Below are 16,241 nucleotides of genomic sequence, written 5' to 3'. Positions count from 1 at the left end.
TTGATTGCTTCTGCACATGTCTGAGGTAGTGCTTTTTTTGTATGCCTCCCTTTGCTGTTACCAGTCAACCACCCTTTTCAAATGAGAACTAAGTGCTCAGGATGTCAGCATAATTTGTCAGCAGAAGCAGTAAACCCAAGGTCACACAAAACTATGTTCTTGTGGATATGTATGGGCTCAAAATGTAAAACAGGGAAGATGATTCGACCTCCTTCCTGACTGGGAACCTTCTGACTGCCAAGATGTGATTCAGGTCTAGTTGTGAAACCCCAACTCACAATGGTGGTGTAGGACCTCTCATATTATGTACAAAAATAAGATTATGAGAATAAATGTAAGAATAAGAATATGAATAAGGCATGAGTAAAACAGCAAGCAGTTAGCGGTCATGGAGCATCATCCATCCTTCACCAGGAGAAAGCAAAGGAGTCAACCTTCCAGCGTCTCCTAATCAATTCTCATTTGCATCTATTATTGCTGTGGGAACGACTGAAACAGCAGACAGGAGGGAGGCTTCCAGTCCTTGAAGTCAAAAACCACTACAGCCCTCTCTGGACTAAGAGCCCTCTCTGGAGACGCATCCTCCAGGGTCCTGTTCGTAAAAGTCAAATGTGTCTTGGTCTTCCCCTTGAGACACAACTCTGTTTGTGTTACACCAACTAGGGGCGAGTTCTTGTAGAGCAGGATGTGTTGGTTTCAGTGACTGTCAGATCATAATAGATGATCTATATGTGGAGGTGACCTTGTCAGTGATCCTTAACAGAGAACTCTGACTTTAATACTTCGGGTGAAAATGAACTCGGAATGTGGCGCGTCATCCATTCGAGTATGACACATCATTTAAGACAGCAACAAGCGATTATTTGTCATATTTGATTCATTTATTTGATTTGATTTTTTTTCATCTAGCCTCTCAAATGTCACAGAATAATAATGATATAAACATTTCTTGAAGGCTTTACAGTACATGTAAGGTGACTGAAAGACATTTCAAAACTAAAGACTTCAAATTAGCTATCACATACTGTAAGGAAAAAAAGGTGAGAAGCAAGGGAGGATTTTGTTCTTGGAAAAATATTGAATATTGAATATAAATATAAAAAAATAAATCAAAATACTTTGTGTTAGAAATTCATAATTGATTCTATTATTTAAAAGAAATGTAAAGATCCAACAGGTACGCAAAGCTTTCACCAGGCCAAGTGGGTTTGTGGAATACTCATATATGTTTTGCTTGCTTTTGTACACTGATTTCTTTTTTAATGTAATTTGTGTCGCGATCCTACAGTGTCCCCGACATACCCCCGATTGTAAAAAAGGAACATTTTGAATATATAATTCAATACCATTCTTGCTGTTATGGATGTCTAAACTCTAAAGTGTTTGAATGGTAGTAGACGGCAACAAATTAACAAAAACAACTCTTCTGTATACTCCTTTTGAACAAACAGAAGTTTTGAGTTGTAAGCACTGTTTTTGAAACACTCAATTTCATTTTCAGGTGTAATTTCCCCTCTGTATCAGCTAACATGCCTCATCAAGGAAGGATAAGTTACAACGTTTTTTGGATAAAAATGGGCGGGTCAGCCTCTCTCCTGAATCCTTCCTCCTGTATTATACAGCCTTAATAGGCTGTGACCTGTTTGGCATCTATTAGAGCTGCCTCCTCTTTCAGTAGAAAGAGCTGTGTCAATATTGGTGAAGCTGTAACTCACGGATATGTTGAGTGGTTAGATAATGCTTCAGTGATAGCAGCCTTTAGTCAAATGAGGTGTGTTCAAGAAACACTTCCGTGCAATCTCTCACAAACACACATACGTGCTTGTACACAGAACAAAGAAGGGGAACGGCTGAGAGCAAAGGAAACAGAAGGATACATGTCGAGTAATTCGATATTAAGCTATTCATTAAATGATTACATCACAATAAAGGTTCATTTGAGGTACAGTAATAACCCTAAGTAATCAGATAATGTAGAAAAATAAATAACCCTTAACATTTGAAATGTTATCTCTGACTTGTCATGTGTATTCTTAAATGTCAGGGTTATTCCAGACTTCACATTAATAGCTTATATCTGACTTTTATTTCGTGTTTTTCATCAATCCAAGCTTTAAGGGTTTATCAAGACTGTTATCTGATTTTACACATTTGGCAGACTGATTTGCTTTTGCTTTATAATTTCTTTTTCAATCATTGTAAAAGTTTGAAGCTCATTTTCTGTCTTCAGACTCAGAGTGGAGACCTAGTTTCTCAGTGGTACACAGTCCACAAACATAAAACTCCACACAGACAGGTAGAGGTTAGTACTCTTACTTGTTGTCTGTAGCTTGTTTGTCTTCGTGTGTCAGCCCTGTGATAAACTGAGCTGCCAGGGTGTAATTCTCGCCCTCCTGCGACCCTCAACGCGAAAAGTGTATATAGAAAATGGATGGATTCACTAGCTGTCACTAAAGTTGTCACTTACACACAAATCAAGCAAACTTCACAAAACATTCCTTTGAATTCTAAAAGGTATCTAGTGTCAAACTCTCGCCCATTTGGTGGACCAAACTCCCTAAAACAAATGTGAGGGATATCTTATTAATAGTATTTCACATCTGTGCGGCGTGAACACCACTTTGTCTGTTTCTGTCCCGAGGGGGCTCATTCTGTCTGTGCTGACAGACAGCTCATGTAACCCAATCCTCAGGTACTGCAGCCGGCCCTCACTCATTACTACTATATGCTGGAGTTACATACAAACTGCAAGAAAACATGCAACATGTACTATAAAAATATGGTATCACTTTATTTGAATCCACTAATAGCTTTAGGGACATAGCTGTGTCCTTTCAAACAGCAGACCTTATAATACTTTTGTCACCTATTATGCAAAATCCAATTTTCATATATTTTATACATAAACATGTGTGTTAAGAGATGCTGAATGTTTCAGAAATACTGATCCTGATCCATTTATATAAAGACCTGTCTGAAAATGAGCTGATCAGATTGGCCCCTTTATGATGTCATAACGATTTTTTGGCTCGTGTAACCATTAGCCATCACCAACCAAGGTAACCCCCCCCCCACCTTATTACCTGAATCTCCTCCTAGAGCAATATTGTGTTCTTTTTAACCAAATATCTCAGAGGGGCGTTGGGAGTGACTCCTTATTTTCATCTAAAGTAACAGACAGAATCAGCACTTTTGAAACAGGGCTGAAACAGAGGGGTTTATGGGATGCTACAATGGGTGATCTGTTTGGTATTTCGAACCAAACACTTCCGAGACATGTTCTGTATATATCTGAGACTTATAATATATTGATGAAAAAGTATAACAGGGGACCTTTAATATATTTTTTCTGGCTCATTACCTGGTTGGAGGCACTGGACCTGTCACACACACACACACACACACACACACACACACACACACACACACACACACACACACACACACACACACACGCACGCACACGCACACACACACACACACACACACACACACACACACACACACACACATACACACACACACACACATTGCATTGCTTCTTATGTATCTTACTGTGTTGTTTCAACTCCCACCAGGGTGGAATAAATGGCTGGAGTCAACCGTCAAGCCCCAGAGCTCAGCTGATGAGGTTTGATTAAAGCGTCTGAAACCCCAAACCTGCTCCGTGTGTGTTCGCTGTCAATCACTGGGGCTCACGCACAAGTTAAGAGTCAGATAGTATAACAGCTCACATACACATGTACTGCATCACCTCTCCTGTGTGTGTGTGTGTCCTCTAAATCATCTCTGCAAAAACAAGGGAGCATCTTTGACCTCGTGACCTGTCCAATTTACCAGCCTGAGCTAAGCGCAGGATGAGGCTCAGCGTACGGACGCACTTGAAACATCTGGAAAACCTTAACCTCTGCTAAATGAATGGGTGGAGGTACAGATTCTTGGTTTTCTGAAGTCATTTTGTCATCATGCAACACTCCAAACATGATGCTGGTGTTTCCAGTTTGAACAAGAAAACATATTTTGTGCACTGACAATGTCTCCAACACTATAAATTAAAGTTGGATAACACATTCCTCAAGCTTGCTTTATCATTTGTTTTCTACAACTGGTTTCTGGTTGTCAGGATGTGTGACATGCCAGACATTCAGTTCTCTTAGTGTAATAACTAAATCATAGTTTTACAGCCTTTTTTTTTTTTAACTGCACAGGTGTGAACATTTGATTGTTGCCGTGTTGTTCCTCAAGCTATGCAGCAATGTAAGCTAAATAGCTCTGTGTTTCGCACAACACAGACGCCCTGTTGTGTCAACAAGGCAGATTTATGATAAGAGTTATTATTCTGATGCTTGTGGTATTTGTGGGAAAGGTGGCTTGCTATAGCTTCATGTGCTACATGTTCACATAAGGTGTACTGTATTTTATTGAATGAAATGTATTACATGTAACAGATAATGTGACAGATCCTATTCAATGTACTCTAACTCAGCAGTGTAAAATGTGCAATGGGCAAAGAGTGACACCTGGTGAGCAAAGCATAAACAGCAGTGTGTGGCAAACACACATAACATGTTGTAAGCAAGGAGTTGTACATGTAGCGAGGCCTGGCTATGGGCATAGTCATAGATATGTCTAATTATTTGTGTGACCATACAAATAATTTGTGTGTAAATATGTGATTTGTAAATGTAAAACACCATCCACAAATGCATTTAAAAGATTTGCAAACTCACAAATAAATTTGCAAATGTAAAAAGGATCTGCAAATACGCAAAATATTTTTACAAATAAAAAAAGATCTTTGAATATCTCTTTAACATTTACAACTTTCAATCAGGCATTTGTGAATCGATTTTGTTTTGTCGACCAAAAATGCGCTTGTGGATCTCAAATCTCTGCTTGTGGATCGTCTTTTTACACACACAGAGTTCTCATTCATAACACTCCGTTCGATGTCTCACTATGGGATGCGCCTCATCGCGGAGCAAACAGAAGCATTCATCTCATTACGCCAATCCTGATTGGCTGGTGATCTTGACGTCAGCATCAGGGAATCCACCCCCTATAAGTAGCTTGCGCTACGTCGCATGCGTCATTCAAACACCTCTTCTCGCTTCAGAGCACATCTCTATGGTAGCCGGGCTAGCTTAACAGTCCACAGACTGAACCCAAATCTAAATGTCGGTCGACGGGCGCTCGCCGGCTACCCTTCCTGTTTCGCAAGAAGACTGCTAATACTAACACACCAGTTAGTATTATAATCAACCTCGCCGCTTCTTCCTCGGGAATTAAGGTAAGGTTTTGATTTTTTCAAGCTAGCAACACACCTGTCGCTAGCTTGCTTTCCCTCGCTACCGACACCACGGTAGCAAGGACGTTTTCTCTTTCTCACGGAGGAGGAAAGGATTAAAAGAATATTAACACACCAGTTAATATTCTTTGAGAAAAAAGACCTACACCGTCCTTTTTTCTCCGGATTAAAGACAGGTTGGTAACACTTTTTCTCGACGACGTACCTGTTACGAGCGGGTCCTCTCCACGCCACGCGGCGAACAAGATGGACGCCTCTCTCCCTCACACCAGAGGAGTCAGGGACTCGGAGGCTCGACTCTGCGGCTGCGGGTTGAAAATATCAGACACAGACTCACACCAGGTCTGCTCGTCCTGCCACGGGCTGGAACACGCCCAGGAGGCTATTGACAACCCCAGCTCGTGCGGGCATTGTGCCCGTTTCACCATAAAGAGCCTCCGCCGACGGTTAGCACGCCAAGCTAGCTTGTCGGGACAGGACCCCCTCATGTCCGTTGATTTGCCGGCTGGCAATCAAGACGCGGGGGCGTCTGCCGCAGAGATTGAGCCCCGCACTGTGTCGGTCTGGGGCTCATCAACAGCGGCAGCTGCAGAACCGGAGTCCCGCGCTGTGTCAGGCTGGGACCCGGTGGCGGCAAGAGACGCGGGAATGGAGCCCCATGCTCCCGGCTAGACCTCACCATGGTTTCGCCCGCGGAGGATGTCCTGGAATTAGATTACATGGAGGACGAAGAGGATGCCTCTGAGTTCCTCCTGTCTGATTCGGATGAGCAAGAAGACGATATCTTCATGTCATCGGCTCAAGCTGCAAAGCCGGGAGCGATGGCTGCTCTCCCGGGCGATAGCACACCAGCTTCGCCCTGTCTAAGCATGGACCTGGCCGTGTGTCAGCGTGCCGCGTCCAGGCTAGACATCCCGTGGCCCGAAATGGCCAAGGAGACCTCCAGGTCCTGTTACGAGGGGAAACATTTCCCCCAAACAACGAGGACGAAGAGGCAACTCCTTCCGGTCTTCCCGGAGATGTTGGATGAGGTGTCGGTCTCGTGGAGAGACCGGCCCTTTAGCAACAAGACCCCAATCCAGGGTGCCTCCTCCCTAGGCTGTGACTATATGGAGAGGCTCGGCCTGCTCCGCATACCCCCTATGGAACCGCTGGTGGCAGCCCACCTCCTACCGAGGATGGGCCCGTCACCAAGCAGGAACCCCATGCTGCCAGCGAAGGCGGACCAATTCCAGTCGACCATGACTGAACGGTCCTACAGAGCTGCAGCGTTGTCCGCCAGGGCTCTGAACGTTTCCTCGCTGCTAACCGCATACCAAGCGGAGCTCTGCGAGGATCTGTCGAGCAATCCTGGACCGGCCGTTCTGGATGAAATGGCCGCGGTCACAGACATTTGTCTCCGTGTCCAACGCTGCACCGTCCAGGCCACGGGCAAGGCAATGGGGATCATGGTGGTGCAGGAAAGAGCTAGATGGCTCAACCTCACCAATCTCCCAGACCGGGAAAAGGAGGATGTGCTTGACATGCCCATCGTTCCCGAGGGGATTTTCGGCTCGGCGCATGCGCAGTGCCGGCTGGGGCTGTGAAGGCACCACCGTCACGCGCATCCGCAGTATCGGTGGGAATTGTCGAAATGGGGCACCACCGTGTTCAGACACTAGAGGGCCCCATAACACAACAAATAGAGACTCAGAGGGTAAGAGACGTGACATCTCCGCTGGCTCTAAGGAGCATGCAGTGGAAGATGCTCACAACATCTGCTTGGGTTTCTCAAAACAGTAACACAGGGCTACAGACTCCAATTCGCTGTCACCCCCCCTCGCTTCTCGGGCATTCTGTATTCACAAGCCCGGGGAGAGTCAGCCCATATTCTAGAGAGAGAGATCCTCTCACTTCTAGAAAAGAGGGCTATATCTATAGTACCCGCTGAGCAGAGTCAGATTATGCAGACAAATGTTCTCGTAAAGCACCTGCTCAACCTGGGTTTCATAATAAATACAGAAAAGAGCATGTTGTGCCCAGCACAGACTGTACTCTTCTTGGGTTTACACCTGAACTCGGTGCCCTTTACAGCCCGCCTGTCAGCGGAAAGAGTGAAAGATTTCAGAGCTTGTCTCGCTCATTTCCAGCTGCGCAAACATGTTCTCCTCAGATCATGCCTGCGGTTACTGGGGCTCATGGCGTCAGCCATCCTGGTCGTACGACTGGGACGCTTACACATGGGGGAGTGTCAGCGCCGAGTAGCCGTTCTAAAACTAAAGTAATGGTTACTGTGAAAAGCGTAATGGCACTACGTCACTGGCCGCACCCGACTTTTCTAGTACGGGGCGTGCCTATGGGTGCTGTCCTTTCACGGAAGGTGGTCACCACGGACGCATGTCTGACAGGATGGGGAGGTATTTACGGAGGTCGTCCGGTGAGGGGTCTCTGGAACAGAGACCTCCAGCGGGCGCACATAAATTACCTGGAGCTTTTAGCGGTGTTCCTCACTCTAAAACGCTTTGCGTTCTCTCCAGTTACACATGCTGACACGCAAACTGATCTTATGGAGCGGCAGACGTCTCCTCTCTCTGAGAGCGACACACGTACCGGGAGTGATGAACCTCGGGGCAGAGCTACTGTCAAGAGGTGCACCACTATATGCAGACTGGACTCTACATCCAAGGATTGTGAGTCAGCTGTGGGTGCGTTACGGCAGAGCCGCGGTAGATCTGTTCGCATCAAAAGAAAATGCTCAATGTCAGCTGTTCTTTTCAATGCGCGATTTAAACGCACCATTAGGCGTGGACACGCTCGCGCACGTTCGGAACCGGTTCCAACATTTCGATTCCAACGGCATCATTTAGAAATGTGAATTTCGGTTCCGCTTTTCGATGCCTGAGGAAATGTTTCTCGCTGCTCTCCGTAGCCTACTGTATGACTGCGGCGAGGCGGGAAATGTAGCGTTGTACCTACACTTCCTACAGTGTAACCTGAGACCAGGGCCGGCCCGTTGCACTGGCATTATAAATTGTTCGCCCAGGGCGCCAGATCTGTGGAGGCGCTGCGCTGACAGCTCTGGGAGGGAAAACAAATGTTTTGACCGTTGGTGCTCATCCTAATTTTCGGCCTTGATGTAACAACATTCATAATTAAGTAAATGTAACACCCTTCTCATCCCGGTTACACGTTTCATTCGCCCTGTACGATGGGCGCTGCAAGTGATGAAAATGGGGGATGTTGGCTTATCTGGCACCCGCAGCTCACAGCCAAAGTGCGAGTGAGTGAGCGTGGGAGCGAGGGACCGGTACGCGCTGTTGTTATTAGCATCTGGTGCTAGCTGCTCTAACGGAAGAAGAAGATGTTTCTACAATGATGTGGAGGGAGAGTCCTCTCCAGTCATACTGAGGCTGATAACTACAGCCAACTACAGTGTTTAGATAGTTCACTTTATTCTAAGTTATCTCAGTGGGTCTCAAACGTTTTGATCACCATTTATGTAAACACATATTTCCAAGGCACTCCTTTATAATTATTGGGATAAAACCGGTTTGAAATCATTCCAATGTATACTATAGGACAGTAAACCAGACATATCGTTTTAAACTGGAGAGATAACAAAATATGCATAAATAAAATAGTAAAATAAGATATGAATGAACAACAAACATAAAATACGTTACATGTATTTGTTATTGGCTATGGCTTATTGGTTATGCTCACATACTTATTTAATTATTCAAATGTAAACCGATATTTTTCATATGGGTGTTTATGTAACCCCTAGATCTAGTCTCTAGTAATTCTGCTTAAAGTGCACCAGATTGAAGCATTTTGCTTTAAAATGTTCAAACATTTCTTCCTGGTATGCCTGAGCCAGATATGCTTGTTTTTCTCAACAAGAACTTAATAATTTTTTTACCCTGCCCCTCAAAGAATCGGAATTGAGAACCGTTAAGAACCGGAATCGAAAAGTAGAATCGGAATCAGAATCGTGGAAATTCAAACGATACCCAACCCTACTCAAGACAGTGCTGTTACTGGCCCTGGCATCCGCCAAGCGGGTCAATGACATTCATACACTATCTGTACATCCTTCAGGCACTCAGTTCTCCCCAGGGCAAACGAGAGTGTTGTTGAAGCCCAACCCTGCCTTTATACCAAAGGTGGTTGGTTCATGTACCCCAATTGACATTGAGGCATTTCCTCCGCCGCTGTGTCCCTCCGGGGAACAGCAGACGGATTTGCTGTGTCCAGTCCGTGCTTTACGCACCTATATGGACAGATCAAAAGAATTTCGTCATAATGACCAACTCTTTGTGTCCTCGGCTAACCCTCACAAGGGCAAGCCCGTTACTAAGCAACGGCTCTCCCAATGGATTGTGGAGGCAATTGCTTTGGCCTATACTGTTAAGATCCGTCTGTGTTGGTGTTTTGTCTTGCCTAGATCTGTCTGTGGTTTTCTGTCTGCGTTGTGTTTTGTCTTGTTTAGATCTATCTGTGGTTCCCTGTCGTTAGTTTCCCTGGTGTGTCTGATTACCCGATTGTGTTCACCTGGTGTCCCTGTGTTTTCTCCTCCCTCCTCACCTGTGTCTTGTTTGTGTGATTAGTCTTGTGTGTATTTAAGTTCTGGTTTTTCTGTCTGTCTTTGTCGGTTCGTCTTGTGATTTGGCTTGTCCTCGGTGATTATTCTGTTCTGTCTTTGTTAGTATAGCCTTGAAATAAAGGAATTTTCACGTTAAGCTGCATTTGGGTCCTACCTGCTTCACACATCATAACATATACGAGTCAGGGGTTGCAGGCACCTTCGGGTCTGCGGGCTCATTCGACTCGTGGTCTGGCTACATCCTGGGCTTTGTTCAAGGGTGTTTCCATCCAATACATCTGTGCAGCGGCGAGGACCAGCTCGCACTTTTGTCCACTTTTACAGGCTAGACGTCTCTGATCCTAGTGTGGCCCGAGCAGTGCTGGGCACCTTGTTGAGTCAGAGCTCTACCTGTTAAGTTCTGGTTGGTTTGGTGATTTTCGAGATAAGCTCGTCTGGCAATACGGAAGCTACAATTTCCCATAGTGAGACATCGAACGGAGTGTTATGAATGAGAACTATAGGTTACTTACGTAACCCCAGTGCTCAGAGTAACATGTAGTGAGATGTCTCACCAGACGGCCCTCCTTGCTATGGTGAAGCGAGAAGAGGTGCTTATTTTGAATGACGCATGCGACGTAGCGCAAGCTACTTAAAGGGTGGGTGGATTCCCTGACGCTGACGTCAAGATCACCAGCCAATCAGGATTGGCGTAATGAGATGCTTCCGTTTGCTCCGCGATGAGGCGCATCCCATAGTGAGACATCTCACTACATGTTACTCTGAAGCCTGGGGTTACGTAAGTAACCTATAGTTTTGAGACAACCTTTCCGCCGGTCTCTGCTAAAATCTACTTGTGTCACTCGGTTATTTTCGGATGACGACATTTCCGCAAGCCCTGATGAACCTGGGGGCTGTGTTGTCTGGAACCTTGTGTTCCTGGTAGGGTCTCCCATGGCAAATTGGTCTCTGGCAAGGCGCCAGACTAAGATTGGTTCAAAAGACCTCATGAAAGGAAAAACAAGAAGTGAGGATACCCGGCCCGGAGGAAGCCCGGGGTCCCTTTCTGGAGCCAGGCCCAGAAGGAGGACTCGTCGGCGAGCGTCTGGTGGCCGGGCTTGCCACGGAGCCCGGCCAGGCCCAGCCCGAAAAGGCAACGTGGGCAACACCTCCGCTTCTCCCTCCCGCGGGCCCACCACCTACGGGAAACAACGATGGGGTCGGGTGCACTGCCAGAAGGGTGGCAGTGAAAGCGGAGGGTCTCGACGGACCAGACCCGGGCGGCAGAAGCTGGCTTTGGGGACGTGGAACGTCACCTCTCTGGGGGGGAAGGAGCCGGAGCTTGTGCGGGAGGTGGAGCGGTACCAGTTGGATCTGGTTGGGCTCACCTCTACGCACAGCGTCGGCTCTGGAACCTTACTTCTGGATAGGGGTTGGACTCTATTCTTCTCCGGAGTTGCTCAAGGTGTGAGGCGCCGGGCGGGTGTGGGGATACTCACAAGTCCCCGGTTAGGTGCTTCGTTGTTGGAGTTTACCCCAGTGGACGAGAAGGTCGCCTCCCTACGCCTGCGGGTTATGGGGGGGAAAACTCTGACTGTTATGTGTGTGCTTATGCACCCAACAGCAGTTCAGAGTATACGGCCTTCTTGGAGACCCTGGAAAGAGTCCTGTATGGGGCTCCTGGAGGGGACTCTTTAATCTTGCTGGGAGACTTCAACGCACATGTGGGCAATGATGGAGACACTTGGAGGGGCGTGATTGGGAGGAACGGCCCCCCTGATCTGAACCGGAGTGGTGGTTTGTTACTGGACTTCTGTGCTAGTCATGGATTGGCCATAACAAACACCATGTTCGAACATAAGGATGCTCATAAGTGTATGTGGTACCAGAGCACCCTAGGCAGAAGGTCCATGATCGATTTCGTTATCGGACCTGAGGCCGTATGTTTTGGACACTCGGGTAAAGAGAGGGGCGGAGTTGTCAACTGATCACCATCTGGTGGTGAGTTGGGTCGAGTGGCGGGGGAAGCCTCTGGATAGACCTGGTAAGCCCAAACGTGTAGTTCGGGTGAACTGGGAACGTCTGGAGGAGGCCCAAGTTCAGGAGGCCTTCAACTCACACCTCCGGCGGAGCTTTTCGTGCATTCCTGTGGAGGTTGGGGACATTGAACCAGAGTGGTCGGTGTTCAAAGCCTCTATTGCCGAAGCCGCGGCGGGGAGCTGTGGTCTCAAGGTCCTAGGTGCCTCAAGGGGCGGTAACCCTCGAACCTCCTGGTGGACACCGGTGGTCAGGGAAGCCGTCCGACTGAAGAAGGAGGCCTTCAGGGATTTGTTATCCCGGGGGACTCCCGAGGCAGTTGCAAGGTACCGACAGGCCCGAGGGGCAGCAGCCTCATCCGTGGCCGAGGCAAAGCAGCGGGTGTGGGAGAAGTTCGGAGAAGACATGGAGAAGGACTTTCGGGCGGCACCAAAGTTGTTCTGGAAAACTGTCCGACACCTCAGGAGGGGGAAGCAGGGAACCATCCAAGCTGTGTACAGTAAGGATGGGACGTTGTTGACCTCAACTGATGGAGCGTTAGGGCGTTGGAAGGAACACTTTGAGGAACTCCTGAACCCGACAACTCCGCCCTCTATGTTAGAGGCAGAGCTGGAGTATGACGGGGGATCAACACCAATCTCCCGGGGGGAGGTCACTGAGGTCATCAAACAACTCCACAGTGGCAAAGCCCCGGGGGTGGATGAGATCCGCCCGGAAATGCTGAAGGCTCTGGGTGTTGAGGGACTGTCATGGTTGACACGTCTCATCAACGTTGCGTGGAAGTCGGAAACAGTACCGAAGGAGTGGCAGACCGGGGTGGTGGTTCCCCTTTTAAAAAGGGGGATCAGAGGGTGTGTGCCAATTACAGAGGCATCACACTACTCAGCCTCCCCGGGAAAGTTTACTCCAAGGTACTCGAAAGGAGGGTCAGGCCGATTGTCGAACCTCAGATTGAGGAGGAACAATGCGGATTCCGTCCTCGTCGTGGAACGACGGATCAGCTTTTTACTCTCGCAAGGATCCTGGAGGGGGCTTGGGAGTACGCTTATCCGGTCTACATGTGTTTTGTAGACTTGGAGAAGGCGTATGACCGAGTTCCCAGGGAGTTACTGTGGGAGGTGCTGCGGGAGTATGGGGTGAGGGGGTCTCTACTCAGGGCCATCCAATCTCTGTACTCCCAAAGCGAGAGCTGTGTCCGGGTCCTCGGCAGTAAGTCGGACCCATTTCCGGTGAGGGTTGGCCTCCGCCAGGGCTGCGCTTTGTCACCAATCCTGTTTGTAATATACATGGATCGGATTTCGAGGCGTAGTCGTGGGGTAGGGGGTCTGCGGTTCGGTGGACTAAGGATTGCACCACTGCTTTTTGCAGATGATGTGGTTCTAATGGCTTCATCGGTCTGCGACCTTCAGCACTCACTGGATCGGTTCGCAACCGAGTGTGAAGCGGCTGGGATGAGGATCAGCACCTCCAAATCTGAGGCCATGGTTCTCAGCAGGAAACCGATGGACTGTCCACTCCAAGTAGGGAATGAGTCCTTACCCCAAGTGAAGGAGTTCAAGTATCTCGGGGTCTTGTTCTCGAGTGAGGGACCAATGGAGCGTGAGATGGGCCGGAGAATCAGAGCAGCGGGAGCGGTACTGCAGTCGCTTTACCGCACCGTTGTGATGAAAAGGGAGCTGAGCCAGAAGGCAAAGCTCTCTGTCTACCGGGCCATTTTCGTTCCTACCCTCACCTATGGTCATGAAGGATGGGTCATGACCGAAAGAACGAGATCGCGGATACAAGCGGCTGAGATGGGTTTCCCCCGCCGGGTGGCTGGTGTCTCCCTTAGGGATAAGGTGAGAAGTTCGGTCATCAGGGAGGGACTCGGAGTTCAGCCGCTCCTCCTTCGCGTCGAAAGAAGCCAGTTGAGGTGGTTCGGGCACCTAGTTAGGATGCCACCTGGGCGCCTCCCTAGGGAGGTGTTCCAGGCACGTCCAGCTGGGAAGAGACCAAGGGGTAGACCTAGGACCAGGTGGAGGGATTATATCTCTTCGCTGGCCTGGGAGCGCCTTGGGATCCCCCAGTCAGAGCTGGTTGATGTCGCCAGGGAAAAGAAAGTTTGGGGCTCTCTGCTGGAACTGCTACCCCCGCGACCCGACCACAGATAAGCGGGAGAAGATGGATGGATGGATGGATGGACATTTCCGCATGGTTTTCAAAGTAAGAGCATGATGGTTTGTTTAATGCAATGTTTTTTTAATGAACGGCGGAAGGTTAGATGCATTCTTTATCACCATCATCATAGTTATACAGTTAGTTTGTGTTTATTGGTTCAACTTTCTTCATTGTTTTTTGTGTATTCAGTCAAGCGGGTCAAAGTTACAAAGCACTTCACATCTTATTAATCGGCCTAGTTTTACCTTACCAGTGCAGTGGTAATCTAAAGCACCGTATTTAGGTCAGCCTAATAAGGCTACATTAAATGTTATAATATTCATCGTGTCCTTTCTACTGTATATGCATATATTCCTGTCTATTGCTTTCATTTGTATTTAATGTTATTATGTTTATACTTGTTTCCACACATTTCACAATTTGGGATGAATGAAGTATCTATCATCATCAGCTAATGTAATTTCTATCTATCTATCCGTCTATCTATCCGTCTGTCCGTCCGTCCGTCTATAGATAGATAGATAGACAGAGATTTTCTGTTCGGGCTCAAACATAGGGTTTCCCATTAATGTAGCTATGGGCTACAGTGAAATGTTCTACTGCAACACTCCCCACACGCATATACAGTAGGCTACGCCCGCGACTGTTACAATGAAGGCTCGATAATCAGCTCACGGCATATATAGGAAGGGTAAAAGTGCTATTTTTTTATAAGTGGGGGGCGGACCAGCCTCCTAGGGGGGTCATGCTCCACCGGGAAGATTTTTTTAATTATTGAAGTTAAATCAAATGCATCAATCTGGTGCACTTTTGAGAGCAAAATTAAGAGGATATGGATACATCTCTCAACACTCATATGAAACAGTACTGTAAACAGATACTTTTTCTTTATGGATATTTTACTTGTTTTACTGTCATATAGTATTTCATACCTGTTTTTCATTTATTCTCTTATTGTTTTATAGCCTAACTATAATGAGCATATGAAGGTGTGCCTCGTAAATTCTTGTTTACATGGTGATCAAACTGTTTTGAGACCCACTGAGATAACGACTAAAGTGATCTAAACACAGAGTCCTTACCTCACTAAACTGAGGTTATCTGACGAGGACTTTCCTTTCACTTAGTTGTAGAAACAGCAAAAAGTTAGCGCAACATCTCTCTCTCTCTCTCTCTCTCTCTCTCTCTCTCTCTCTCTCTCTCTCTCTCTCTCTCTCTCTCTCTCTCTCTCTCTCTCTCTCTCTCGTGCCACACACACGGAGCAGAGCTTGAATGAAACACCCAGAAGTAGGCTACTTGTACTCGCTTATACTGTACTGTAATATGCTAACCTTAATACAGTGTTAGCTCTGCCACTTCTGGCAGTATATGGTATCGCCACTAAAACTTAGAGCCGGTAATGACTGAGGTATGCTTGTGATTCTTTGTAATAAAGGAGTGCATATTACAAAGCAAATGTCACTATGTGACTTTAATTAGAAAATATTCGAAAGTCAAGGTTATACAGACAGTAAAACACAAAATCGTTTTTTACAAGATTATAAAACTAGGTTTGTCCTAATTGTCAGTATTGATTTGTAAACATTAGGCCAGTGGCAAACCATCTTTTTAAATGAAGATAATTTTCAACAAAAAATTCTGAATTTTCACTAAAACATTGAAAGTGTAGTAATTACTGCACTAAGCTGGCATGACTGGGTCACATGATTTATAATAAAATAGTAAAATAAATTCATGAAATGGAATAAAATCAGAAATAAAAAATGATGTTCAATAAGACATATTTCTTATCATTTAATTTCTTATAAAATACTTACACCGCATTATCCTCTGTGTTTAGCATACTTTTCACATTTGTACGCAGACTGAAAAGAGTGGGTTGCAACCCACTCTCTTCAGTCTGCGTACAAATGACACGACGTTACACATTGGAAAATGCGTGCAATAGATACGCTAAAGTCCGATTTTGCGTGCCTATCATCAAACACGAGCACATTTCCCCCATTTTATCTTCACTCCACTGGCTGCCCGTTCATTTGAGGATTCATTTTAAAACTCTTTTATTTACTTTTAAAGCCCTGAATGGCCTGGCCCCGCCGTACCTCTCTGAGCTGTTACACAGCTACACGCCCACTCGCACTCTCAGGTCAGCTGATCAGTTGCTCCTGAGGGTGC

This window comes from Pseudochaenichthys georgianus, chromosome 14 (assembly GCF_902827115.2).
Source record: "Pseudochaenichthys georgianus chromosome 14, fPseGeo1.2, whole genome shotgun sequence".
Taxonomy (NCBI): domain Eukaryota; kingdom Metazoa; phylum Chordata; class Actinopteri; order Perciformes; family Channichthyidae; genus Pseudochaenichthys; species Pseudochaenichthys georgianus.
Note: the sequence above shows the minus strand (reverse complement) of the source record.